This window comes from Cupressus sempervirens, chromosome 1 (assembly GCF_028749045.1).
Source record: "Cupressus sempervirens isolate cs-2001-9-10 chromosome 1, ASM2874904v1, whole genome shotgun sequence".
Lineage (NCBI taxonomy): Eukaryota > Viridiplantae > Streptophyta > Pinopsida > Cupressales > Cupressaceae > Cupressus > Cupressus sempervirens.
The window spans coordinates 63,626,222-63,632,221 of NC_143118.1; positions in this window are offsets into that span (position 1 = coordinate 63,626,222).

Genomic DNA, 6,000 nt, shown 5'->3' on the forward strand with positions numbered 1-6,000 from the left:
TGTACAACCCCCCATTCATTTAGGTCAATAGTAACATACAAGATAGTATTTTAAGGTCATTTGAGATGTTGGTGAATAACTAGATGAATGAGGCCATGACTAGCAAGGTCAAGGAGGAGGAGGTAAGTAAGGCAGTGTTCAACATGCATAAGTACAAAGCCCCATGACTTGATGGGTTTCCCCTAGCCTTTTTTCAAGAATTCTAGAATATTGTTAAATATGACGTGGTTCACGTGACTAATGACTTTGTTAGAACTTGCAAGATCTTGAAGGAACTTAACCAAACATTCATAGTTCTAGTACCTAAGATGGATGACCCTAGACATCTAGAAGATTTTAGACCCATTAGTCTTTGCAACACAATCTATAAAGTCCTCACCAAGATTATGGTTAACTGCATCAAGCCCCTACTTGATAGGTTTATAAGACCGCACCAAAATGGTTTTGTGTCAGGATGACAAATCCTTGATGTGGTCATTACCACACATGAGGTAATTCATTCTAAGGAAAGGAGCAATAACCCAAGTATGGCCCTTAAACTTGATATTTCCAAGGCTTACGATAAGGTTAGGAGGGAATTTTATTTTGTCTATCATGAATATTTATTAGGATTCAATGAGAATGTTATTAGAATTATCAGGAGTGTTGTGAACACTATAACAATTTTGGTTCCTATTAATGGGGCCCCTAGCAAATTTTTTTCTTCCTCCCAAGGTCCACGACAAGGTAATCCCCTATCATCTTACCTGTTCATCATTGTGGCAGAGGTGTTGAGTAGAAATTTAGTGGCCACATGGCTAACTCTCACATAATAAAAGGTGTCAAACCTGTGTCCATATGCCCACCATAGATCATCCAACAATTTTCTTATGACACCTTATTTGGCATCTCTTTAGTCCATGAAGCCAGGGAGTGGAAATCAATTTTGAATCATTATGAGATGGTTTCAAGACAATGCATAAACTATCAGAAAAGAAAAGTGTATTTTTTCAACATGGACACTAGTCTGAGAGAAAAGATGACCAGAAACCTAGAATTCTAGGAGGAAAGTCTTTCAGATATGTATCGTGGCCTCCCACTTACAATTTAAGAAGTCTCAAATTAGTACTGGAATGGTTTGGTTGAACGTTTTCAAAGAAAGTGGGTGGGATGTAAAGGAAAGATCCTAAGTAGCGTAGAGAAACTCCAGCTTCTTTCAACCTCTTTGTAGGGCATTCTGATGAATTTTATATTTATCTTTCAACTCCCAAGTAGATACAGAGACACTCTTGAAAAAATCCAAATAAATTTCTTATGGTCAAGTTCTGAAGAGAAGTCTAGGACGAGCTTGGTGAGCTGGGAAAAAGTCTACTAACTAAAGGCCCTTGGAGGTTTGAATATCAAGAGAATAGAATATATGAATAAGGCCCTCCTAACTAAGGTCAGCTAGAGATTGATGAACTCCCTAGGTAGTTTGTGGAACATTGTGAAGGCCAAGTATCTTGGAGGGGACTCATTCCATCACTTCCCATGGAGCCATTCTCTCCGCCAGGGTTCTAAAATTTGGAACAATGTGGTACACATCTGAAATTTTTTGAAGATGTGTACTCACTAGGTTGTGGGAGATGGAAGCAAGATTAATTTTTGGAAAGATCAATGGCTTCAAGATGATCCCCTCATGCACACTAGGTTGCAACCCTTGCATGAGGCTTGTACTAGACATAATGGTACTTTGACTTGAAGCTATATTACCTTCGATTGAAAATGGAAAATAAATCATAATTAGGAGTTTATTGGGATAGGGCTTGCCTTGGAACTACAAAATATTCTCCAGTGTTATCAGATTCCTTCCACCCTAGTTGATGACTCTTTGGTTTGGAGAGTTACCCCCTCGAGTGACTTCATGGTGAAATCAACTTATCTTTTTTGTCTAAGGGGGGATTTGGCCTAGGGGGATTGAAGGAAGGTCTAGCACCCATGGATCCTACCAAAGATAAATTTCTTTTGGTGGGGGACTATCCTAAAAATTGATAATCTTCAAAGGAGAGGATGTCAGCTAGCAAATTGTTGTGTTTTATGTTATAAAGAAGCATAATCTATCCCACACCTTCTCATCCACTACCCTTTTGTGTTGAATACTTGGAGGGGGGTCCTTGCATTATGGTAGGTCTAGTGGTGTGCTAATGTGAACTTACATCAATTTTTTCACTAGGACAAGCCATCGAATCACCCATATCTCAAAATCCTGTGGAGAATAATCCCCCCATATGTCTCGTGGAAAATTTGGAAGGAGCAAAATAATACAATCTTCAGGGACAAGGCCCTTACTAGTTTAGTAGTGGTCTAGATGGTTACTAGACTCTTAAAGGAATGTAGTGGGATCTGGCAATGGAAGCCCCGCACTGTCCCCCCCCCGCCCCCAAAGAAAGAAAAAACTTGATATGAAGTTGGCATTCACTTGGGACTTAGGCCCAATGGTGGCACAATTTGATAACTCCAAAGCTATGGCTAGGTGTAGATCAGTGTGGCACCCCCCTCCTAAAACATGGATAAAACTTAATTTTGATGAGTTAGCCATGGCTGGAAGCACTACAACTGGGGGTGTCTCCTAGAATAGTAAGGGGGAGCTGGTGGTTGCTTATACTAGGAACTGCAAAGGGGGTTCAAACAATGAAATGGAAGCCTTGGCTCTTCTATGGGAATGAGAATTATGAGAGCTAGAGGAATTAACAGATTGGCAATTGAGGGGGATTCAAGGTTGATTATTAAGGAAGTTAAAGGAGAGGGTTGGAGTAACTAGAAGATCAAAATGATAATAAAGGAAATTCATAAGTTGATGGAGGGGTGTTAAGCGATCCATGCGGACCATATTTACCATGAAGGAAATAGAATTGTAGATGAGTTGGGAAAATTTGGCCATATTGTCACATGAATAATCGAATGGGAGGATGTTAGCCAAACTCTATCATCAACTCAAGTGATGAGGGAATGTTAGTGTACTTCTCATAACATTGTATGAATCATTACAAAAGGTGGCACACCTTTATGAATCCGAGTGGATGGGAATGCCAATGGATTTTCTTTCATAAAGTTAAATTTTAGCAAGATTGAGTGAGGATTTTCTTGGTGATCCTCTAACCATGAGCCTTAAGTACTTTAGGAAAGGACAAGTGGCGTGGATTTTTTTAGTTGTAAAAAATTGACAAAGATGGGTGATAAGGACACTTCAATCAAACCCTACTCCAATTACAACTGGTGACAGTTAACTTTAGAAGGAAAGGTATTGATCACACATGCCACTACGAGAGGCTTTTTGACTTTTGGGAAACCTTGCAATATTATGATGGGTTTTGGTTGCCTTAACAATTTTAACTTGGGTGTCATTTATTTAACCTATTGCGACTACCAAATTTTGGAAAACTCTAAGAAATTGGTGGTTGAGCTAGGTGAGGAAATGGGTGCTAGTGACCACATTGAACTAGTGGAGGTTGAGGCTTACATCAGAAAGAGTGAGGTTGTGGTGGTTTATCTTTAGGAAGTAGAATTATTGCCATTCATGGAAGGAATGGAAACACATGACGAGCATATCTTGATGAAATTCTTCAAGTCTTGGAATGACAGGAAAGTGAACATCAATGGGATGTCATTTAAAATCATAGAGAATCTTATTGCTAGGGTCAGAGGGTTTCTTTGACTTGGCAAGAATTGATGGAAGCATGCTAGGGTGACTGATGAAACCACTCTGAGGAAATTCTCTAAATTCAATGAGGAGCCAATTCACATGCATGGTGGGTTTTCCAGAGAGGATCTTACAAAGCCCTGAGATGTGATTTGCTATGCCATTATGAGGTATATTACCCTGGAAGATCAGCTCCAAGTACTGTATTACTAAGATTTCCCCATTCTCAACCATTTCAACAACCTTGATCTAATTTCTTTTTTGTACCTTATTCTATATTACATGGAAGACTATGTCTTTAAGGCTAGAAAAAAGAAAGAGCAAGGTAAACACTTTTATATCATTCACTAGGGTTTCATACACAAACACCATCTTGCCCTAAACCTGCCACTTCTAGTCAACCCACTGGCTACTATTATTCCCCAAATCTCCATGGACAGTATCCTTGGCTCAAGCCATAAAAGTTCAAAAAAACCCTGGCTCTGAGGTGAAAATAAGCCTCATTGAGATGGATACAGACACAAGGAGGAGTAAGAAAACTATACGGAGAGATAGTAAACAACTCCAAATGGAGAAATTCTTGAGTCCCCCCTAAACAGGACTTTAGCTCTAAGTCTATAGAGAGTGAGAAAAATCCCACGAAGAGGAAGAAACCACACTAGGACATTGGAAATAAGTCAGTCTCTATCCCACCTAGTCCCTCACACATCTTAGATACCTTGGAAGCCATCCCATCCCTGACTAGAAGAGGAGGGGAGGACATCACCTCCCTCATGAAAGGAAATCCCAAAGGTGGGGGGAAGAAAGAGAAACATAGCCATGGATAGAGCCAAAGAAATGCTCAACTCAAGAGGCTGGAGCATTCAATGAGGGAGATGGAGGATAACCACATTGTCATTTTCCAAAAAATTGACACCTTTTTTGAATTCTCCATGAAGGTCATGCACTCGGCTGCCACCACTCTCTATTTCCTACAGGTGAACAAAGACAAGAAGGATTTGGGCAAGGAGAGTGAAACTAGCTACTCCATTTATAGCTTCTTGGTGGAGGATTGGCTGAAGATGCTCCTAGATAAACCTATCAAAGAGGAGGGGGTGGACTTAAATAGGGAAGAGCTTGAGGAAAAGAAGAACGTGGAACAGGGAAAGAAAGTAGGAAACTAGCTCTAACTCTGTTTATTTTTTGTTTCTATATTTTGGATCACTTTGAACTTGGTGCCCTACGAGGGTTTTTTATAAATGTATATGATCAGGTACTGGACTAATAGAAGCAATATGTCACCTTGCTACTGGTATGTTTTTCTATTTTATTTACTAGATAGAAATATGACTGATGGTAAGGATTGCTCTATTTTGGAGCTTGTCTTAATTTTTTTTTTATGAATATAAAACTAGTATTGGTTAGATAAGTGGGAGGTAACCTCTGATTGATCCTTTAGCCTTTTTGTACTTTGAGGTCAGCCCCCTTTCTTTTGGTTGCTATCTAATACTTCAAAAACTAATGTTTTGAGATGGTATAGTATAAGATTTGAGAGAAAACTAATGAAAGCAGTTGAAATGGGACACCTAGAGATGACTTGAATGGAGATTTGAACATGCAAAGTGAGTTTTGTTTTACAAATCAAACCTAGCTATTACTTTCTAACTATTGTGCTAGTAAAATCCTTTAATCAAGGTTAACCTAATAGTCATTTGTAAATCTTTTAATCAAGGTGACATTCTAAGGGAATTTTCTAAGTCCTCTAACAAGGCCACTCATAAGAGCGTGATTAAATTGTTTAATAGAGTCACACCTAACAATATGCTTTGTAACCTTTAACTGGTTTGGCTCTTACCCACACTTTAGAAGAGTCAAAAGTGGTAGCATGTTACTTTCTGATTTTTCCCAAATTGGTTTTCCATGTTAAATCTATTAGAAATGTTTAGAATAATTGAGAAGGGGTAGGTGAATCCGTTACTCAAGGTCCATAAGTAGGTCATTTGAACAATCAAACTTTAAAAATTCATTGTTCAACTTATCCTATTGTAGCTCAGTGTCTATTGTATATTGAGAAACAAAATGACTAGCTATTCAATATCCTAATATATCATACTTTGCTAAATGTAAAACATGTAAATGTAAAATACCACAAAACATTCAACACAAATTTTATACTAGTATTCATCATGGAAACCCAATTTGGGAAAAACCACTAGCAACATGTCACCACTTTTTCAGTCTTTTGAAGTGAGTTCTGTTAGGAGCCATCCCTGTTAAAGGCTACAATACACACTTTTAAAAGTGACTTGGTTAGAGGATTTAATCACCCTGCTAGGAGTGGCTTGTTAGAGGACTTTGATCAT